We start from the raw sequence: 24448 nt of genomic DNA on the forward strand, positions 1-24448 counted from the left end.
AAGGAAGGATAAAAACCATATGATCATCTCAATAGATGCTAAAAAAGCATCTGACAAAATTCAACATCCATTCATGATAAAAACTCTCAACAAAATGGGTATAGAGGGAACATACTTCCACATAAACACAGGCCATATACTACAAGCCTACAGGTACCATCATACTCAACAGCAAAAAGCTGAAAGCTTTTCCTCTAAGATGAAGAACAAGGATACCCAATCTCTCTAGTTTTATTTAACATAGTACTGGAAGTCCTAGCCATAGCAGTCAAACAAGAAAAAGAGATAAAAGTCATCCAAATTGGTAAGGAAGAAGTAAAACTATCACTATTTATAGATGAAATAATGCTATATATAGAAAACCCAAAGACTACCAAAATACTATTAGAATAACAAGATTCAGCAAAGTCACAGAATAGAAAATCAATATACAGAAATCGAATTCATTCCTCTGTAGTAACAATGAATTAGCAGACAAATAAATCAAGAAAATAATTCTATTTACAACTGCATCAAAAAGAATAAAATATGTGGTAATAAACCTAACCAAGAAGATGACAGACTTGAATTCTGAAAAGTGTAAGACACTGATTAAAAAAATTGAAGAAGACACAAATAAATGGAAATCTATTCCATGTTCATGGATGGGAAGAATTAATATTGTCAAAATGGCCATCCGCCAAAGCAATTTACAGATTCAGTGCAATCCCTATCAAAATACCAATGGCATTTTTTGAGCAAGTAATCCTAAATACATATGGAACCACAAAAGACACCAAGTAGCCAAAGCAATATTGAGAAAGAAGTACAAATCTGGGCACATCACACTCTTTAACTTCAAGCTATACTACAAAGCCACAGTAAGCAAAATCGTATGACACCAGCACAAGGAAGGAAAGACCCATGGATCAATGGAAGAGAATAGAGAGCCCAGAAATAACTCACATACCTATGGCCAGTTAATATAAATGGTGTTGGGAAAACTAGACAGGTACATGAAAAAGAATGAAACTGGATGGATTACTGTCTAAACACCATACACACCATACACAAAAATAAACTCAAAATGGATTAAAGACCTAAATATTAGATATGAACCATAAAACTCTTAGAAAAAAACATAAGCAAAAACTTCATCAACATAAACATGAGTAATTTTTTCTGGACATGTCTCCCCAGGCAAAGGAAACAAAAGCAAAAATGAATAAGTGGGACTACATCAAACTAAAAAATTTTGGTACAGCAAAGGAAACCATCAATAAAACAAAAAGGTAACCTACACTATGGGTAATATATTAATAAATGATGTATCCAATAAGGGGTTAACATCCAAAATATATAAAGAATTTGTATGACTCAACACCAAAAGAATAACACAATTAAAAATTGGGCAGAGGATCTGAATAGACATTTTTACAAAGAAGACATACAGATGGTAGACACATGAAAAGATGCTCCACACTGCTAATCACCCAGGAAATGCAAATCAAAACCACAGTGAAATATCACCTTACACCAGTCAGAATGGCCACTAAGAGACAAGAAATAATGGTTGTGAGGATGTGGGAAAAGGAAACCCTCCTACACTGTTGGTGAGAATGTGAATTGGTGCAGCCACTATGGAAAGCAATATGGAGGTTCCTCAAAAAACTAAAAATAGAAATTCTGTTTGACCAAGTAATTCCAGTTAGGAATTAACCCAAAGAAAACAAAATCTCCAATTCAAAAAGACATATGCACCCCTCTGTTTATTACCACATTATCTACAATAGCCAAGATATGGAAGCAACCTAAGTGTCCATCAATAGACGAATGGATAAAGAAGATATAATACATATACACAATGGAATATTATTCGTCCATAATAAAGAAACAAAGCTTGCCATTTGCAATGACATGGACGGACTTAAAGGGTATTATGCTAAGTGAAATAAGCCAGGCAGAGAAAGATAAATACCATATAATTTCACTTATATGTGAAATCTAAAAACAAGACAAAACAAAATGAACAAAACAGCAATAAATTCCTAGACACTGAGAAGTGACTGGTGGTTACCCTGGGGGACTGATTGGGGCTGGGAGGGTGAAATAGTTGAAGGGAATAAAGTGGCACAAAATCTCAATCATAATATGTTAGTCAGGGGGATGAAAGTACAGCATGGAGAATATAGTCAAAACTTCTGAACATCTTTCTACGTTGACAGTAAACCACACTAGTTGGGGTGAGGATTTAATAATGCATATAACTATAAAATCACTATGTTTTATGCTTGAAACCAATATGATATTGTATATCAACTATACTTCAATAAAAAATATATCAAAATAAAAAACAAACAAACCTATTGGGGAAAAAAACTACCTTTGCATTTATTCTCAGACCTAGCAATTGAGAACTTCAGGGAACTTGTCCTATAAATAAACTTGCATGAGTGTTAAACGATAAATATGCCAGGCTATTCACTGTAGCATTGTTTATAGCTGCAGAAAGTTACAAACAGTTCTATATGCATTAGAAGACTGGTTAAATAAATTATAGTTTATTCCTACTTTAAATTCTATGCTACTATTAAGAAAGGATGAAAGAAAATGCTTCAATGTGCTGATACAGAAAAAAAAAGAAAAAACCTCCAGGATAATACATTTATGTGAAAAGAGCAAGGGGCAGAGCAGTAAATATTATCTTTTGTTTAAAAGAGTTAGAGGGGTAAAAATAAAAAAATGTGTTACAGATATACACACACACACACACACACACATATATATATACATGCACATAAACTACAAAAGTACTAAGAAATCAGTAACAGTAGTAGGTGGGGTGCACGGAAACCATTTACTTTTTCCTTTTTTATTTAATTAACTATGTGAATTTATTACTTGTATACAAATGAACTGAACAATATGATAAAAATGAGAGAGAGATTGTTATAGTCCTGTTTATATTTTTCCAAGTAATGGCATTTAAAAAAAACCTCCTACCATCTATTATAACTATTACATCATAAAAGAAAAGACATCCTGAAACAAAAACACCATAAAAATTTACCATTTTTAAAAAAGCTTTTTAAATTGATACAATATTACTGTCTTTTTCATACTTCCTTGCAGAACAGCAAACACATCATCACCACCTGGCCATGAAGACGCAGATGGAAACACTAGCAGAGGCGGCAGGGAGAGGGGCTGCACGATTCTGGAAGAGATACAAGATCTCTTCTGGAAACTAATCAAAAAAACACTTTTGTGATAATATTCCATAATGCTGTATGCATTAGTATATATTATATATTACATATACAGTATATAATTATACATTTATGTCCTAAAACATTTTAAATGATCAAAAAAGACAAAATCATCAGAACAAAGGTAAAAAGATGAAGTTGCTATTGAAGTCCAAAAGCTAATCCCCTCAAAGCAAGGCTAAGGTGGTGGGTGACTAGGAAAGTGGGTCTTCCTAGGATACTGATGATCTTGTCTAGGGTAAGCATTCCTGGCTTCTGTCCAGCTGTAGGGAACCTTGCGGGCTCCAGCTTGTAGATCACTGCACGGGTTCCAGGTAACCCTTTCACTTTCCTTGATCTGTGTGCTATATCTGGGCTCTCCTATCCTGTCTCCATAAGTGGTTCAGAGAATGAGAGGCCAACAGGTGTGGATTCACCTTCCCTCTGCCCTGCAGTCAGACAGAAATGATTAGGGAGGCTATATTAACATGTAGTTGGAGGAAAGAATCTCTCTCTTAGTGTTTAAATGGAACATTTGCACATTACTGTGCAACAGCCTTGCCTAATTTGCCATAACAGAAGTAAACTCAGACAGAAAAAGTGGAGTGGTAGCCAGTGATGATAATAATGACTAACAAGAGTTTGCATTTTGTAAGCCCTAACCATGTGACACTCATAGGTTAAGCTCTCTGTGCATGCATCACATTACTGAACCTGTGTATCTCTAAGATAGGTACTATTACCACCCTGTTTACTTTGAAACAACTGAAGAACATAAACTTGAGGCCATTTGTATTAGGTCACACAGCTAATACAGAACCCACTGTGTTTTGCATTCCATGAAAAGAGATCACAGTGTAGTAGAAAGAACTCTGGATTGGAAGTCAAGAGATCCATGTTCTGGGATACTAGCTCCTAGGTAAGTAAAATTTATTTCTCTAAGTCTGTCTGTTCACCTATAAAACTAGAGAACAGAATCTCTAATAGCTAAGCTTTTTCAATTTTAAAATTTGACAGATCTAGGACAATTCTAGATAATTTGCTGAACTCTAAATGAATGTGGAAAAATGCCTCTTAGTCCATAACCCAAATGATTTAATTCATGGAAATATTTTTCCTGTAGTACATCGCAATGTAGCAGGATATCTAGAGTTATTTTCCCTGTTGATTTAGTATTTTGGCTCATGAGGTCTGAATCAAGCCAGGGAAATAAAACTACCCCCCCCTCACTTCCTCATTCTAATGGAGCTGCAAGCAGCGAGGCAGCCAACTCCCTACAGGGTCTACTGGACCAGCCCTCCTCTGGACTGGGAGTGCCCAAGAAGAGGTGCGTACCGAGCTGCACTACGCGAAGGCCCACTCTGATGCCTCCACCAGAGCACAGAATCAGAGAGCTCAAGAACTCTAAAGCATGCCAAGTGATGTTGTCAATTGTCAACATCCCTTTCCCAGTAAGGGAGAGGTGAGGATGATGCTCAGAAAAATATTCCCTGTGGTTAGGGATACACTTAAGCAAAGACTGGTATCTATTTCTGGTCCAAATATTTCTAAACATATGTCCCACTTCAACAGACAGTGAAGTAGTAACCCTAGAAAGAAGATGGCTTCTGGCCTGCTATGTTCTCCAAGGCCCTCAGATGATGCAGAAGAGGTCTCCAGAGGTTCCCAGGGCTCCGTGGAAGGAGCACAGGGTTAAAGAGGGACATGCACCATGAGGCTGCCAGGGAGCTGCAGGGGAGTGGAGCACAGTTGGTAGTGTCCCACAGACGGGCCGAAGGAAAACACAGCTGCCTCCCCAATGGGGACGTCATTGATTGGAGGAGTCCAGGTGAAAGTAAACATCACCTCACAGAAAGTGCACAAACCCCAGAGACCACTCCATCAGTCACCAGCATCAGGCAAAACCAGAGCAGGGCCTGGGACAACTCCCCATAACCACCACGGGGCAAGTGCGTGGGAAGATGTCTAAGAAAACATCTGCAACGCTCCTCCTCCTCTTGCTCGCGGAGCCGGAGCCCCTCCTTCCCTACTCCAAGCAAAAATAGGCACGTTTTGGTTCATACTTAGTATAGATTTCAAAGAAAAACAAGACACTCCAGAGTTATTTAGCAGAATAAGCCTGACAAAAAAGTTAAGTGAACTATTATTAGGGGGCAGCTCAAGGAGACTTAACACAGTGCAGTTGAAAGCAATGAAGACAAAAAAATCCACTTTACATTCATACTCCCAAGAAGCTAAAATTTCTCAACTTGTTACAAAACATACATGATACAACAGTTAGGAATATGGTATAAAAGGATGCTGTCATCAGCTCCCCAAATTGTTGTATCCTTTTCCCACTCTTTCATTCTTCTTTTTTAAGAACAGTTATCATGAAGACTTTCTACTCAAAAATCAAGATAATTTGTTGCAGGGCTGTTTTAAGCGTTAGACAGTGTCTTGCCTGAGGCTTTCAGCCCAGGGCAAGTTCACTATGAATTCCATGAGACTGAGAAATGACAACAGAATGTTCTTGGGGTAAAAGAGTTTACACCTGGCTTTACTCCCATGACCGCGGGTCAAGCACTAGAATCACATCTGCATCCAGCAGTCTGCAGGTCCCTATTCACGTCATCCATCTCTGCCTCCACAAGTAGCATTGGGCAGAGCTTTTTATATAGTGACTCAGTCAATAAAAGCTCATTGCCTATGGGAAGGAAGCATTAGTCTAGCAGCAGGCCAATTACATCATCAAGTAGTTTAGGGTCAGGTGAGGATCCTGGCCATAGGAACTGCCATTTACCTCACAGAATATAAATGTTCAATAATGGAAGGTGTTATCAGTATTATCATCACCTTCCCATTGAAAATCATGCTTTCTATACTCCTTTAGCTTTTTTTTTTATCTGCAACCATTTTAGGAAAATGCATGTATAATTTAAATGTGGATAACTAAATTCATGTTACTAAGTACCCTAGGACAGTGGTTTTTAAAATTATTTTAGCCTTGGAATGATTTGCAAAGCAGAAGTCTTATGTGGAAATTCCATAATAAAACAGATGAAAAGCAAATCTGCTCTGGAAATGGAGAGGGCAGGAATCTTCAATATTCTACTCAGAGCTTAAGGTGAGTACATCTGCTCTCAGGGGAGCAGAGCAGAAATTGGGGGGAAAGGGTATCTACTAGTGATGAACAAAAAATTGTCTAGCAAAATTCTCACTTTGTCTTCATTTGACATTTTTTTTGTAGATCCCTTTGAAAATAATAAAGGACCTCATACATACTCAAATAATAGTTCAAATATATTTACAAAGTTTAAAAATTTTGTAGAGCACATGAATTATTTTATCTTGCCATCAAAATGCTCCATGAACTTAATAGAAAAATTATTTTTATTATTATTTATCCCATATTAAATATTAGGCAATACAGCAACAGTTGAGTTAGATATTTTCAGAAACATCTGCAAATAATTATCCAAACAGTAAATTGTGGTCATATTTGATTTCATAAAACTCTCTTCTTGGAATTTAGTCAATAATAAATTTTTGAATTTTGATTTAAAACAATTGAATAGGAGAGGGAAAATTATGATATTACTTGGATTATAAAAGATTTTTATAACTATTGCCTTTACCTACCCCTCAGCTGACTCTGTTTTGCAAAATTATTTGCTTTGCATTCAGAGCTTGTCTTACGAAACTTGCCTAATATACCCTCAGGAGCTATTTAGTTCCCCTCTTCTGCAACATGTTTGGTGTTTAATTTTACTTTTGAATCAGATAAAACCAAAATCACCCTTGGGGCTGGACTTCCTCTTTCTTTGTGCCCCACAGGAAGCTTAGCTAAAGGGATGTGAGTGTTGATTAAGAAGTGTTGGTTAAAAATAAGGAGCTAATTATTTCTATGCAAAGTACTTAAAGTGATCTTGGTTAATGAAGGAGGATCAGGAGAAGCTGAGACTTTCAAAATCTAGAGAATTTAAGAAATGTATTGTGTACAATTAACAGGAAAATGGGCAGGAAGTCACTGACTTTAAAAAGTAGTGACTTTAAAATAACTTATCTAGGGATCCAATCCTGCATTCCAATCCTGCACTGCACAATTTCAAAGGAGGCAATTTCTGCAGAGGCCAAGTGATGGGCTCTGTGGACCCACTCCTCAGCAAAACAATGTGAGCTGATAAAAACTGTAGAAAATAACTACTTGAGTCTTGGAAAATTCTCACAAGGTCATACAGCAAATGAGGATCATTTATTGAAGAAAATCTATCACATCTAGCTAAGAGTCTGTGGCACCTGAATCATTTCTGTTCCTCCCACCCAAACATCTCAGTATGATGAGAATTCCACATGAGTGGGTCTGGCCAAGAAGTCAAGGGTCCCTTCCCCCCAAACCCTGGTTAAGAGGCTGTTATATCCCCAGAAGGAGGAGGCCACCAGTATATGTCATCACTCACTGGTTTCATGTTGCAGAGGCTAACTTCCAAGTGAATGCAGTTGAAAGATCAAGAGCTCCTTTTCCCCACCCAGCCCCTACTTGCAGGGTGGTGGTTCAACCCCAGGTATGTTAGATTGAAGATAATGGGGCCCCAACTTCCCTGTTCTAGGCTCTTCATAGGGTTTAGGTTCTGTGCTAGGCAAGGAAAACTGAGAAACCTGGAGGTATGGCCCCTGCCCAGCATCCTTCTCACAAAACGGGATTGTCACTACAAGGGATGCAACACACTGCCTTTGAGCCCAGCTGTAGAGCAGTGGCTCAGAGATTTTCCAGGAGGAAAGGCAGACCATAAGAACAGAGCCCCAAAGCTCTCTATAAGGAACTGTCTTTATTTGGAAGAAGTGTGGGGAAGTGCAAGCCTGAGGGTGTTTTCAAAACCAGTGGAGATTCTGGTGATAGCACTTAAGAGGACTGGTAACTCTCTGAGCACTAGGAGCTAAAACCTAGAAGCCTGTTTGTTTACCAGAGAATCACAAACAGTGATAGCTAAGAAAATCCCTCCTGGGGTCAGAACAAACTTCAAACACTGGACTCAAAAACTATAGCAAAGCAGCTCAAATTAAATTGGTAAGATGCTGGAACAACTTATGTTGTAGGGCACTCCTGGAAACAACAGAACAATTATCCGGCAATTAGTGAAGCCTATCATCTTGTTGTGATAACAGCAGACGCAGGCAGCCTCCGAGAAAGCCGAGAAAGCCGCAAAGAAAGAGCCAGTAAGAGAACTGCTAAGATCATTGTCAACGCAGAGTGACAGGTACATGCCCAAGCTGTGCTTTCTGAGGAATGACATTAGAGGCTTCATAAAATATTACCAAAATCAATAAAATAGTCCAGTCAAATCATTAAATACATTAAAAAGCAAACAACAATAAACCTGTTGGAAACACCAAAATAGAGAAATAGAGAAGTATGACCTGTGCACAATAAAGTATGACCTATTGCACAGGCAATAGAAACTTTCAGGGGACACAGATGTCAAATGTAATGAAGATTTCAAAGTAGCCATTATAAATGTTAAAAGAAATAAAATAAACAATGCTTAAAAAGAAAGATATGATATGGGTCACCGAGATGGTGATATAGGTTGTTTTAAAAAGAAAAGTATGGGTCATAGTGACACAGGTCATTTCTAACTCTGCTCTCTCTCTAAGAACTAACAACTCATCAGGGAGAAGACGCCACTGAGAGAATCCTAGAACATGGGGCTGAGACTGAAGCAACCCCCAGCACCACACCAGAGACCCAGACAGACTGCATTAGAGGGGGGAAAGGAGTGGTACATGCTGACAGCACTGCACCTTCCCCCTCCCCAGCTGGCACAGCATCACACCAGGAGGTCTTCCCTGAGTTCCTTCAGTGGGAAAAGAGAACCCAGGGTGGACATCTAGCTGCCCCCAGTGTTGTGGGTAACATCTTGGGAGCCCCCACTCCTGTCTTACTCCACAGGGATTGCAAGGGAATATACAAGGCTTGACCACTTGAATTTGATTGTAACAGACAAGGGGGAAGAGCTTACGGCAACCAACCTTTGGATATTAGCAGACTGAGTTCCCACCTGTAGCACCCAGACAGTAATCACTACCATCAGCTTTGCTCATCTACACAGCCAAGATGGTGGTACCTCTGACCAGGGAACTTGGCAGGATGCAGGCTTGCCTGATTTGGGTCTCCAAATGAAGAACCTTACCAGACCTGAAGCCTGTCCTGTACCTGCCCAAGCAGGGGTGCTGAGCACACTGCTGAGTATAGCTCCCAGGTGCATCTGACCGGAACACCTGGAAGCTGCATAGCCAGCAACACTTGAGCAGAGAGTGATGCAGGCAGAGCTGACAATCTGTAGAGTAAACCAGTGACACAGGGAACACAAGACAACATAGCTGAAGACCACAAACAAAGCATCTCCAGGCTCCGAGTCAGTTCCCCCACTCTGCTCAGGCAGGGAAGCTAATTCATTGCTCTGGTCATTACAGTATATAGCTCCTAACCCTACCTGGCCAGAAAGCCTAGCCAGAACCTGGAAGCTCCACAGTCCAAACACAGAATCTGGCAGGCAGAGGTGACTGTCTACAGAGAAAGCAAATAGCATTCTTCCTCCAGGGAACTTAGGAAATAGGTTTGCTTTGGTCAAGATCACAAAAAAAAGATGCTTGCCTGTTTTAAAGATAGTTTTCCTGCTCCACTTGAGCAGGAAACCAAAACCAGGGAACCAAACTAGAGCACACAGGAAGCTATGTAGCCCATCCAACAGCCCTGCACACAGTGGCACTTTAACAGAAAAAACAGTTCATGGCTTCTCCCATATGCAGAGCAAAACTGGTGCCCCACCTAGCCAGGGAATTTAATGCATACTCTTGCCTGATTCAGGTCCCTAAAAATGAGCTGTGCAAGCCCTGGGGACCATTCTGCTGCCCTCTGTCCCAGGGCAGGGAAGCTAAAGCATAGTCCCATTTACTACTGACTACAGTACCCAGTCCTGACTATCTAGTAAGCCTGATTAGAGAACCCGGGCAGCTTCAGAGCCCATCCTACAGTCTCTTGGACAGGGAATCCTAGTAAATACACTTTAATCACAAAAACTAGACTTTAATCAAAAAAAAAAGGAAAAAGATTATATAATGAGAAAGAAGTTACTCCATCAAGATGTAGCAACTGTAAATATTTATGCACCCAGAACTAGACCACCTAAATAGATAAAGCAAAAACTAACAGAGCTAAAGGGGGAAATAGTGACCAATACAACAATAGTTAAGGACTTCAACAATGCATTATCAACAATGAAAAGATCACCAAGACAGAGACTCAATAGGAAACTGAAGGTCTGAACAACTCTATCAACCAAATGGACCTAATTAAAAACACACAGAACATTTTATCAAACAAGAACAGAATATACACTTTTCTCAAGTGTACATGGAATATTTTATAGAACAAACCATTTGTTAGGATATAAACCAAGTCTTAGCAAGTCAAGAAGGCTGAAGTTATACCAAGTATCTTCTTTAACCACAATGGAATGAAATTAGGAATGAGTAACAGGGAAAATTGGAAAACTTACAAATACATGGAAACCAAACAACACTCTGCTGAACAGCCAATGGATCAAAGAAGAAAGTAAAGGGGGGAGAAAGTATTTTGTGACAAACAAAAATGGAAAGAGAACATGCCAAAACTTACGGGATACAGCAAAAGCAGTTCTAAGAGGGAAGTTCATAGCAATAAACACATTAACATATAAGATCTCAAATAAGCATCTTAACTCTGCATGTCAAGGAACTAGAAAGAGAACAAACTGAGGCCAAAGTTAGCAGAGAGAATGAAATAACAATGATCAGAACAGAAATAAATGAAATAGAAAAGAGGAAAACAACAGAAAATGTTAACAAAAGTAAAACTTGCTTCTTTAAAAGGATAAACAAAATTGACAAACCCTTAGCTAGACTAACCAAGTCAAAAAAAAAAGAGAAGACTCAAATCAACAAAATTATAAATGAAAGAGACATAACAACTGATGCCACAGAAATACAAAGGATCACAACAGACTATTATGAACTACACTCCAATAAACTGAACTTAGGAGAAATGGAAAAAAATTAGAAACATACCATCTACCAAGACTGAATCAGAAAGAAACAGAAAATCTGAACAGACCAATTACATAAGGAGACTGGATCAGTAATTTAAAATCTCCCAATGAAGAAAATGCCAAACCCAGGCAGTGTTTGGTAGATTTAAAAATGAACTAATGTCAATCCTTCTCAAAGTCTTCCAAAAACATCAAAGAGAATGGAACACTCTAAACTCATTTTATGAGGCCAGCCTTACCCTGATATCAAAGCCAGAAAAGGACACTGCAAGAAAACTACAAGTCAATATTCATAAAGACTACAGATGCAGAACTACTCAATAAAATATTAGCAAAGCAAATTTAGCAGCACACTAGAAATATCATTAACCGTGAACAAGTGGGATTTATCCCTGGAGTGCAAGGTTGTTCCAATATACCAAATCAATATATGTGACACATCACTTTAACAGAATGAAAGAAAAAAAATCACATGATCATATCAATATACATTAAAATATATTTGACAGAACTCAGCATCCATCTATGATAAAAAACTCTTTAAAAATTAGGTATAGAAATGTATCTCAACATAATAAAAGTCAAAAGTCATATATGACAAGCCCACAACTAACATCATACTCAATAATAATTTTTCCTATTTTTCTAATTGTAAAATACATATAACATAAAATTTACCATCTTAACCATTTTTTAATGTACAGTTTAGTGGTATAAAATAGATTCATAATATTGTACCATCATCCATCTCCAGAATTCTTATCTTCCAAAACTGAAATTCAATTACCTATTGAACAAAAATATTCTATTCCCAGTTCACGCAGGCCTGGCAACCACCATTCTACTTTATGTCTGTATGAATTTGACAGCTGTAGGTACCTCAAATTAGTGGGATCATAAGGCACTTGGCTTGCTCTGACAGGCTTATTTAACTTAGCATAAAGTCCTCAAAGTTCATCTGTGCTGAAGCATGGGTCAGAATTTCTTTTTTTTTAAGACTGGGTAATTAAATATCACATTTGGCTTCTCCCTTCTTCTGTAGATTGACACTTGAGTTGTTTACCTTTAGGTATTGTGAATAATGTTTCTATGAACACAGGCATACAAATATCTGTTCAATACTCTGCGTTCAATTTTGGAGGGTATATACTCAAAAGTGGAATTGCTAGATTTGACTGAGATTTAGAAATATGAAGTAACTGCCTGATATCAGCTATGTCACATAGATTCATAATCTCAACCTAGATAATAATCTTGACAGCTGATATGTTTTCATATTTGCCTTCTGTATATTTCTTTTCCCAAGAGAACCTACTGTATGACAGGCATTTTACAGTTTTTATATTATTTCTTAGTCCAAAGCTATTATGGTAGCTACTAGCATTCCCATTACAGTACATGACGATCTTGAGCTAAGTTAAGTAATCTGCTTAAAGTTCCTCACATATTAGGGGGTAGCTGAGAGTCAAACCCAAATCTGTCTAACCCAGAGTCTGTGACCTATTCCCTAAATCATATTTCTCTCTAAACTAGGAAGTCTGAAGTCAATTGCTTTATATCCAGATATTGATGTCCAAATTGATTAGGAACCATGGGTTTGAAATGAAATATAACTGATCCGTCTCACTTTCAGACAGAGAGAATGAAACAGGTGATCAAACGCACTCTAAGTGCACTCTAACTTCATCCATAGTTCAATCAACAAGGCACCCCAGAGGTGGAATTTGCTAAGAACCATGGACACTAAGCTAGCAATCCAGACTCCCTTGATTTGGAAGAGTATATGTTCTGTCAATCATTCTACAATCCAAATATGTAGGTGGAGATTTGGTGCCACAGAGAGTTCCCTAAGAGAGCCAGAGGTCGATTTAGCCTTCAAATACTACAGTTGGAAGAGATTTGAGGGATGGTTCAGTCATTAGAGTTGTTCTTGGACAGGGCCAAGAGGGATTCTGGCCCCTTAATTCCAAAACACTCCCACTCTGGGCTGTTTTTAATATTTACTCCTATAGCTAACATGCAGTCCCCAAAGCCACAGTCTTTTGTAAAATGCACACTCTTCAGAGAGCATTCATTTCCTGGTGTCTAAGAGAAATATTTATGTTCCCAAGGAGGCAGAAATAAATATAACCTCTGGAAACATTTTCACAAGAAATCAAACACTGGAAAAGACACAAATATCCACGAGTAGGACTGTTACATTAATTAGTATATAGCCATTCTATGGAATGTTATTAGTTTAAAATATGAGGTACAACTCTACAGTTACATGAAAAGATCTCCAAAATGTATCACTAGGTAAAAATGTTACAAAAAATAGATGTATCATATGATCCCCTCTACACAAAGCAACTCAAAAATGAAGCCCACCTATAAACATACTTTAGAGATACTGCAGGTCTGGTTCCAGACCACCCCCAATAAAGCAAATATCCCACTAAAGTGGGTCAAATTAGTTTTTTGGTTCTCCAGTGCATATAAAAGTTGTTTTACAGTATACTGTAGTCTATTTAAAGTGTCCAATAACATTATGTCTAAAAAACAATGTACAAACCTTAATTAAAAAATACCTTATTGCTAAACGTGCTGTGCATCATCTGAGCTTTCAGGAAGCCCTCATGTTTTGGTGGAGGGTCCTGCCTCGAAGCTGCTGGCTGCTGGCTGACCACGGTGGTTGCTGAAGGCTGGAGTGGCTGTGGCAATTTCTTAAAAAAGGACAACAACGAATTCTGCCTCATCGACTTTTCCTTTCAAGAAAAGGAAAATTTACCCACAGTAGGACTTACTTCAATTAGAGTCAATTCTCTCAAACCCGGCTGCTGCTTTATCAACTAAGTTTATATAAGATTCTAAATCCTTTGTTATTATTTTAACAATCTTCATAGCATCTTCACCAGGAATAGATTCCATCTCAAGAAGTCACTGTCTTTACTCATCCGTAAGAATAACAACTCCTCATCCATTCAAGTTTGGATCATGAGTTTGCTGCAACTCAGTCACATCTTCAGGCTCCACTTGTAATTTTAGTTCTCTTGCTGTTTCCACATATGCAGTAACTTCTCCCACTTAAGACCTGACCACTCAATGTATCACCCATAAGGGTTGGAATCAACTGCTCCCAAACTCCTGTTCAGGTTGACATTTTGAACTCTTCCCATGAATCATAAATGTTCTTGATGGCGTCTAGAATGGAGAATCTTTGCCAGAAGGTGTTTCAACTGACTTTTCCCAGATCCACCAGAAGAGTCACTACCTATGGCAACTACAGCCTTAAACAATGTATTTCCTGATTAACAAGACTTGCAAATTGAAATCGCTCCTTGATCCATGGGCTGCAGAATGGATGCTGTGTTGGCAATCATGAAAACAATATGCATCTCGTTGCACATCTCCATCAGAGCTCTTGAGTGACCAGGTGCACTGTCAATGAGTAGGAATATTTTTAAAAGAATCTTTGTTTTCTGAGCAACTAAGTTTATGTAATATTCTAAATCCTTTGCTGTCATTTTAACAATCTCAAAGCATCCTCACCAGGAATACCTTACCAAAATATTAACTTGGTTCAAAGAAATACGGATTTGTTGCATCAGATTGTGTATCTCCTGATCAGAAAGTCTCCATGTCAGCAGTAAGGCTTTGTCATTGCTGTTACCACCACCACATGTGCTGGCCTAGCAGGAATCCTGAATTCCCCTGGCACTGCACTAGCAGTGTCTGTGTTAGGGAGTCATCAGGGCCATGTGGTATTCACGCGTTTGGGTTGTTACTGTTGCGGGGTTAATTTATGACGAGATGGTACAAGATGGGAATGGAGAAGGAAGAAACAGAACCCATGTTACTGAGAGGGCTGAGTCAGGCAGGGGTCTTAGGTAAAAACTGCATCTTGGCAGAATAGCAATTAGAGTCCCTGAGAAGGCTGAAGAATGAAACTTAGAAAATGAGTAAGAGAAAGGGATGCTAAACCATAGCCAGACTACAAGTAAAACCCTGCTACACAGCGAATCTGGTGAGGGCACTCCTGTAGCCATCACCAAACACTGGCTGACAAAGCATCCTTTCCTGCTGCTGCTGCATCCCACCTGGTACCCTGGATGGTGTCACCACACTTCCCCCACTGAAAAGCTCCTAATTCGAGGTCTTGGGGGGGAGCTTCTGATCAGTGGATACCAGGGCCATATGCCCTCTACCAGCTTCAAGAGAATCAGTGGCATAAAGTACAGCTATAGTGGGAAGCGGGCTCTTCATCCAGGGCACCAGGGACTCTGGGCATTTCCCAAATGTGGGAAGGAAGTACAGATGCTGGACATCCAAAAAAAGGTGGATGCTAAATACCCATGTAGTATTCCTTTGGATACCCAACATAATATGGAGATAAATATGGAGAGGAAACAAGGGAGAAATGCTTTTGTTTCAATCATGTAACTACCTTCTGTAGCACTAAGAAGAGCTTATCCTTATCTTCAAAAAATAGGACAACTTAAAGGATAATTAGTTAATAAATTTAGCTCCAAATCATGGAATGCTAGATGATGTTCTTTTTTTCACTACTACTGTCATATTATCATCTCAGTATTTTATAACTTACAAACTAAACCCTAAAATTAAAATCAACACACCCTTTAAAAAATACGAGAAGGGGGTGGAAATAAAAGATAAGTAATTCAAATATGTGAATATGTATGTGCTTCAGCAAGAAAGTTTATGCAGATGTCACAATCCTCATTTCTGCACCAGTCACAGGCCGTATTTGTTTTAATGACTTCTTTATTTTACCAAGTGGATTGATGTTTTCACTTTTCATCAGGACCCAGATGAAATGGTTCAGGACGTGCACTGAATCTCTCACGGCATCCAACCCTACTCTCCTAGTTCCAAAGCGTCATGTTTTCCTGGTAGCTGGTTGGCTGAAAGTATTTTGGAAATTTCTCTGAATGATAAAAATTACCTGGGCTGCCAGTGAATTAGAATTTCCAGGAAATCTGGATATTTTTAACTAGCATTCAATAACTATGAATAGCAAATCTTAAGCAATGGACTTAAATATCCCAGACTCAACCAGTTTCTCAGAGAATATGAAATATATTTCATGCATTTTGCTATTGGTATTGAAGTAAGAGAGCCCTGTATACATTGACTTTGCCTTTCAGGGTATCATTACTCTTCAAAAAAGGTAACACAGCTTTAATAGATGGGGAAACTGGATTCTTGACTGATAAGGGATGAACAGCAGAGGTTGAAGTCATCCAAGTCTCATAACCCCTCCCTTATTTTCTATTCTAGTTCCTGGGTCCTCACTCTCAATACTTGAACCATTTCATAAGAGATCAAGAGAGGCCAAGAATTCAACAGCTTTGTAATTTTGTAGTCTGGGTCACCTTACTAAAGAACATTCTTTATTCAGAAAAAAAGGCATCAACTTCCTTATTTCACATCGCTGATATTTCCAGTTCTTCCTTTAGTACCATTAGATTTACTCTTGCAACTATCTGTGTACACATGTGATTTTCTCATTATATATATATTTACCTGCATTTATATAATGCTCCACATTATCACAATTTCACAGATAAAGAAGCAGACATCTGACAAGATTAGCTTTCCCTAAACCTTGCAGACAGCCTGTGGTGGAATCAAGACTCTAACGCAGGCGTGCCTACCCCACACCCTGTGCTTCAAAAATAGGACAACTTAAAGGATAATTATTTAATAAATTTAGCTCCAAATCATGGAACACTGGATGATGTTCATTTTTCCATTACTTCTGTCATATTATCATATCAATATTTTATAACGTCCGAACAGGTTGGATGCCATGACAGATTCAGTGCACATCCTGAATCATTTCATCTGGGTCCTGATGAGAAGTGAAAATGTTATTCCACTGGCAAGATTCCTACAATAGCAATAGTACCTGTCTTTGATAATTTTTAAACACTTCAGAAAACTGGATGATTTTTTTCCCCCATTTCATCTGTGTATGTATTCTAGAGACATGGCCTAACTCATACAAAACTATTATGCTTCTAACACTATACTATGCACATAGTAGGGGTTGTTACTAGCAATCCTTAGCCTTCTTAGATGGTGGCTATAGCACCCAAATCTGTCTCTTTCTCCACATGGCCTTCTCCTATGTGTGTCCAAATATCCCTCGTCTTATAAGGACCCTTATCTTAATTTGATTACATCGGTAAAGACTCTACTTCCAAATGTAAACATTAGAAGGAATTGGAATTAAAGATGGCAGAATAGGAAGGCAAGACAGAAACCTCCTCCCAAAAACACATAAAAGAGAAAAATACCACAAATGCAACTAGACCTGAAAACAACCTGAAGACTGCAGAACAGACTCCTGCACCTGAGGAGGAAGAAGGACCACACAGAGAGAGGGGAGGCGGCAACGGCAAGATCAAGCGGACCCAAGCCCTCCCCCCACCCCAGCCTACAGGTGGGAGAAAGGGACAGAGTGGGGAGCAGGTAGGAGCCCAGGAGCACTACACACATGGCCCTGGAGATCTGCTCTGGGAGCACAAGCCCACAGTACACTGGGTTCCGGTGATTACCGGGGCTGGACCCCAGCCAGTGTGGAGAGCAGGCACGCCCCCCAAGTCCTGAGACCCAAAGCAGAGGCAGCAGTGTGAAAGACTTGCCAGCAGTTGGAGGGGTGCCAGAGGGGACGAGGATTGGATGGAGCTCTCTCCTCGGGAGAAAGGGCAGGTAGAGGACACATCTCCAGCCCTTTCTCCGCCCAACAGACTGGGAACCCTCAGGAGCCCCAGATGCTCCATGGCCCTTGCTGATAACACAGCCCTGAGGCATCTCCCTGCATGCTGCCAGGAACCAACCCACTTGGCCCAGTGGCAGCATCAGACTTTGCTGCCTGGCAGGTGGAAGGAGATCCACCCAGCTTCCTTGGCTCCCTTTCAGCCCAACCAGAGAGGTGCCTGGAGGAGCCTGCCAAGAGCTCCTTCCTCCCCGCAGGGGCCCAAACCCAGCGCTTGCTGCCTCCCCACTGCTGCAGGCCTGGCAGAAGGTGGCCCTGCCCACAGTGAGCTCAACAGAGATTCCTGAGCTCATCACAAAGGCAGCAGCTCGAGCAAACTGCCCACCCACACTTAGACCACTTCAGAAGCCAGGCAGAAAGGTGCCCCCCACACAGCATGCCAACCACTGGGCCCCCGTAAAATAGAACCAGGCACTAGAGAGTAAAGAATCCTGAGGTTCTGGGCACCACAGCACATCTTCTTCATAAAGCTATTACTCTTTAGACCAGAAAGCATAGCAGAGACATCTAATACAAGGCAAGAAACACAGAATCCCTGACAAAACAAGCAGGCAGAGGAATTTGATCCAGTCAAAACTACAAGACAGAACCCTAGAAAGAGGGCTACATGAAACAGAGATCACCTTGATGGAGATTGCAAAACAAGTCATAAACATGCTCACGTATTTACAAATAAGGTCACATTCACAGGACCGTCATGGACATGAATTTGGGAAGTGGAGACACTATTCAACCCAGCAAAGGAGTTAAGCAATACCGGTTCAGAAAAGGAACAAAATATTACAGCCTTGTGTTGTGGTCTGTGCCGAGAAGGAAACACAGGAAATTACTTTTGGAATAATCTCTCCCTTGGTCTTTGAATTACAAACTGACATCATTTCACTCCAGAGAATGTAAGCATCTCTTTGCACCTAATTCTTTCATCTTGCCTTCACAGCATTATTGCTTTTCTGATTAAGTATTTCTATGACCTAGTTAACTAGATGCACACTTGGAGTTTCGACAATTTTCCCTACCCCACTGTTAATGTTTACATCCCCTTGGCAACGGCGCATTTTTCCACACAGACTAGCTTTCCAGAAATCCACTAGGTCTTCTCAATTGCCAAATATTGGTAGTGAATACAATTGCTGGGGTGCCCCTAACCAGGGCCACTGCTATAATTCAACTTACAGGATGAATCCTCCATTACCTCCTTCCTCTGACACATATTTATATGAAATATTTATACAAAACCTGTTTCAAATGAGCGCACAGGCATTGTGAGGGAGAAAGACACATAATTGTCTAAAGAGGGGCATGTTGATGTTTAGTTGATGAGAAACTGTGTGTGTGTGTGTGTGTGTGTGTGTGTGTAACCAATGTGTGGCCAGGTCATACTCCACTCCTGAGATTCAGGCATGTCTGGGCTTACCTGGCAGGACAGGTGCAGGGTCCTCTACAAATGCTCTCGTCAAAGCGAGCAAGGATCCTCCTGAAAAGGGGGCCTGGCCTGGTAGGTCTGGCCTTTAGTTTCGGAGACAAAGGAGATTCAGAGTGCATGATCTGACCCCTGCCACTGGGATGAGCTCTTCTCTGAATCACATGATAGAGGCAGAGGGTGGTAAGAGGACCAGATATGAAAACATAAAGAATTGTTTCCCTGTGGCTCTGTTTGGGCCACCATAACAAAACACCAGAGACTGGTATTACCAACAGCAGACATGCATTCCTCACAGCTCCAGGAAGCCTGAGACCAGGATCACAGTACGGTCAGGTTCTGGGGTGGACCCTCTCCTGGGCTGCCCTTCTGCAGCTGTTTCCTCACATGCTAGAGAGTAAGAGAGCTCTGTGGGGTCTCTTTTATAAGGACACTAAGTCCATCGAAGAGGGCTCCACCCTCATAACCTAATCACCTCCTGAAGGCCTCACCCCCAGATGCCACTGAATTGGGATTAGGCTTCAACATATGACAGTGGGAAGGACACATTCAGTCCACAGCACCCTGTAAGATAAAAGAGCACCTGCAGCACTAACAAAGTGGAAACGGTAAACAAAGAGGAGCATTTGTCCCACCTCTCAGGCTGTGGTTTATGAGCAGCTATGAAAGACCACAGCACCTGGTGGGTCCCAGGGAAGCTGGGCAGACACAGTGGGATCCAGCACACCCAGCATCAGCAAGAATATCCAACGGCACCGCATCACACAGGCTACCACAGTTGGGCTGCAAGCGTATGCAAGACATTTCTAGCAACCCCCAAATGATGTGTGTATGTGTGTTTGTATCACTCATTCATGTATTTACTTGTCTGCTATGTTATCAGTTAGAAAAGCATCTGGTTACAAGTTAAAAAAATAAACCTAACTGCCTGAATGTCTAGCACATGGTAGCTCTAACTGGCCATCCTTAAGGAGCGTGGCTACTTAACTAGTGAGCACTACTCAAAATACAGCATGTCAACCAGTGCCAATCTGTGGACTGTCCATTATAAGTCTGTAATAAAATAAACACGAATCAAGAGTGCTTAGATGCTTTGATGGCAGGGTGACAGTGCCACAACATCAAAGCACATGATCAATGGATTTGTCTCACTGAGTAGAGTGAAGATGCAAAGTATTACTCCTCAAAGAATTAGGAAAAAACTGGTCATCCACCACTCATAATAAGGAGAAGCACAGCTATCAACCACAGAACATTAATTATAGGCAGGGGGACTCAGGGTTCATTTTGCGGTTCAGAGCTCTTTCTAGCCTTCTCTCCCCACAGATGCTGACTTGTCCTCCTGCTTATAACCCCTTAGAGTCACAAACTGACTTTTGCAGGCTGAGGTATCACATCCTCATACCAAAATCCCCACAAAAGAAGGAAAGGACAAAAGGCGTCTACTCTCAAAGACCCTCTCTATTTAGGAAGAATAAATTCCAGGCTTTACCAGGAAGCCCCTGGAAAAGCAGCTACAGAGACTGGAATACTGAATTTCTAGCTGGGAGAAATGGGGTTATCATGGCTATCTTAGACTGATTATAATATAAACCCTGACGTTGACAGGATCTGCCTTCCTTGAGATCAAAGGATTTCCTCATGCTATCTGAATAATGGTTCTGTTAGAGAGAAGGAGGAAATGGTTGCTGAGTAGACAAGAAACAATTTTTTGGGACCCTTCATTAAGATATGGGCTCCATGAGGGTAAATGTTGCTACTTCAACACTCAATATATGCCTGATAGATACTGGGTTCTCATGACAACTAAATATGATGATAAACTGACATATTCAGCCCATTATATAAATGATTAGTCTTCACAGTAGGAAGTACCCAAGTATTTAGGAGCATTTCTCCCTCTAGCTCACTTCATCTCCCTCATTTCTTTCCATTAGTTTGTCCCAAATAATAACTAATGTAGGCAACATATTCTCTGTGTCCTAGTCAAGGTTCTTGAATGCAGTGACTGTAGACTCTGAGTCATACCCCAGAAAGTGCCTCCACTTCACCTCATTAAAAGCAGTTCTCCCCAAATTCTAAAACCCTAAAAATGACTTTGTTCCAATTAACACTCACAAAGTCATAGGTCTTAAAAACTTCCAATTTCAGCTCTAACATGTAAAGGGCTTAAAAGTCATCAATCCTGCCCTTAGAAGAAAGAGCTGAACAGATTGAAAACGATTGACTTACCTTGGACCTACAAGAGAACTGATGCCACAGGGCAATCCACCACCCTAAAATCTGGAGAGCCAGGTGAATCCAGGCAGTGAAAGCCAAGAACTCCTTATCTGGTGGAGTCATACTAGTGGAAACACTTACGTGGAAATTTTGATGAACTGCTGGAGACGAAGTTTGCACTAGCATAAGAATAAGAATTTCCTTGGGACTGTGGTCTTAGAAGGTGGCACACATACATGTTTTGGCTTTATCTCCATGAATCCCAGCAGGTTCTCCTGACGAAGATGTGAAAATTCAGATACCCTCCCAACTCTAGCACAGAAAATAAGGGGTAAATAAAGCTTGTGAAAGACGCCCAGGCCTTCTCCGTAACAAAGGCCTTCTCTCCAGGGGGAAGGACTGCCAGAGACGCTTCCTAGAGCTGCGGAAGTAGGTCATTCCTGATTCCTACCTGTCTTGCCTGAGGGTTCAGACTTGGGCAAGTTCACTATATGGGTTCAGTGAGACCGAGAAATGACAATGGAATGTTCTTGGGGTAAAGGGCTTTATTCTCCCGGTGACAGGTCGAGCTCTAAAATCACATCTGCATCCAGCAGTCTGCATGCAGGTCCATAATCCACCTCTGTCTCTGCCTCCACCCAGAGCCCTGAGCAGAGCCCTTTATATGGTGACTCAGTCATAACAGCCCATTGCCAAGGGTGGGGAGGCAGTAGCCCAGCAGTAGGCCAGTTACATCTTCAAGCATTAGGGTCAGGGGAGGATTCCGGCCATAAGAACTTGCATTTTCCCCACACCTTCCCCTTCCAACCTTCCCGTCTTACCTAATGGGTGTGCAGAGGGAAACTGTATATACAAGAAACACCTGTGATCACAGGCTACAGACACAGGCTCAGCAAAATACTGAGATTTAATTGGAAGATAGTAGAATGCTCCTTCTCCCACATGCTTTACCACCACACTAATAAAGCTCCCGTAAACATGAGTGAGTTATAGCTGAGAAAGCTGCAGGACATGGATGCTCCTGGAGAAGTACAGAGAAGGTCCCAGAGTCAAGAAGGGAGACAGAAACAAGCACACTGAAAGAACCTGAAGCCTCGGACACACCTACAGCTATGGCATGTATCAAACACAGCCCAGCTACCGACCAGATTAACATAGAACCGCACACTAAAGGCCTATTAACTCAGTTCCTATCACCCACTTCATCGTGTCCAGATTTCAACCAAAAATTACAAGTCATGCCAAGAGCAAGAAAAAAGTTTGAAGGGACAAACAAGTATGAGAACCAAACTCAGAAATGACACAGACATTACAATTATCAGATTATTTTAAGTAAGTCCCATAGGTTAAGGTCTGCAATGGAAAAATTAGACAATATGCAAGAAGAGATGGGTAAATAGACAAATTCTAAGAAAAAAAATCAAAAGAAAATCCTAATCATCAAAAACACTGAAACAGAAAATAAAGATTAGATGAACACAGGAGAGTGGATACAGCTGAGAAAAACTCAATTGGCTTGATTATAGGTCCGTTCAACTTGCCAAACTGAAAATCAGAAAGAACGTAGTAACAGAACAATTATAAAAGGAGCAACATATGCATAATGGGGATATCAAATGGAGAATAAAAAGAAAATAGAGCAAATATATATATGTATTTATATATAAAGAATAAAAGCTGAGAACTTCTCAGATTTATGACGACTGCCGAAGCACCCACAGAGGAAGCTCGGAGGGATCTCACACAGACACACACATACAAAACCTAAAACACAAAAATGAGAAGCCCTACACCTGGATGTATAGTCAAAGTGCACAAAGACAAGGACAAAAGCAAACCTTGCAAGGGACCCGGGGGCGCGGAGGGCCACTCACCAGCGGAGGAGGGAGGAGGAATCCAGCTGACTTGCCCCGGAGGACTCGGCGGGCACTTCGGAGTCTTTCCCACGAGGACGCCGGCGGCGGGATGGGCCTGCGTCGGGGGCGTGGAGCGCAGGTTTCCCAGGCAAACCGGGCACAGGGAAGCCCGCGGGGCGCGCTCTGAGGCCTCGGGTGCGCGCGGAGCAAGTGCCACCCGGGCGGCGCGGCCTGGAGACGACGGGCCGGGACCTTGCGAGCCCCAGGCGGCTCAGGGACGTGCGGAACCTAGCCTGAGGCGCGCCTGCCCGAGGCGCTCGCGCTGACGACGCCTGACCTGGAGGGCTCTCGCGGGGGTTTCGCGGGGTCTCGCGGGGGTCTCGCGGGATCTCAGGGGTTCTAAAGGGATGAAGAAAATCGTAGGAGGGAGACGTCTGCTTGCCCTGGATGACTAAGGTCTCCTGTCCCAGATGCCTCTGCAAGGATTGTCCTGCCCACGCCATCCATCAAGCAAAGCACAGTCCTCACCGTCGCCTCCTACTCGCTCCCCTTATGATGTCTCACCCCAGGGGCCAGACACAGGGGAGCCAGAGCCCCAAAGGCTGTGCAGGGGCGCTGCCGCCCAGCCAGAACCACAGGGGAGGCCGACTGGTGGGCACACACAGGCAGCAAATCCAGACACCCGGGAGACAGAAGCCCCAAAGCAGCCACACGGGCCTCTGCTGAGAAACCCCAGGGCCCAGTCCAATGCCTGCCCAGGTCCAAGGTTGCGGCGACCCAAGCGCAGCGGTCCATTGTCCACGCTCGGACCGGTTGTTCGTTCCAGCAGCTGCGAAGGCCCAGAATTCATACCAGGAGAGACCGACAGCCAGTGA

The 24448-nt window shown here is 41.4% G+C and overlaps 1 long non-coding RNA gene across 2 annotated transcripts in view; it reads right to left on the bottom strand.

The window, feature by feature from the left end:
• Positions 1-23929, bottom strand: part of LOC140847761 (uncharacterized) — a 215827-nt gene extending 191898 nt beyond the window's left edge. For both annotated transcript variants that reach the window (XR_012127897.1, XR_012127895.1), the window contains exon 1: positions 23592-23929. This is a non-coding gene — a long non-coding RNA (uncharacterized lncRNA). The remainder of the gene's footprint in view (positions 1-23591) is intronic.
• Between the last annotated feature and the right edge of the window lie 519 nt (positions 23930-24448).

Source organism: Manis javanica, chromosome 1 (assembly GCF_040802235.1).
Source record: "Manis javanica isolate MJ-LG chromosome 1, MJ_LKY, whole genome shotgun sequence".
NCBI classification, from domain to species: Eukaryota; Metazoa; Chordata; class Mammalia; order Pholidota; family Manidae; genus Manis; species Manis javanica.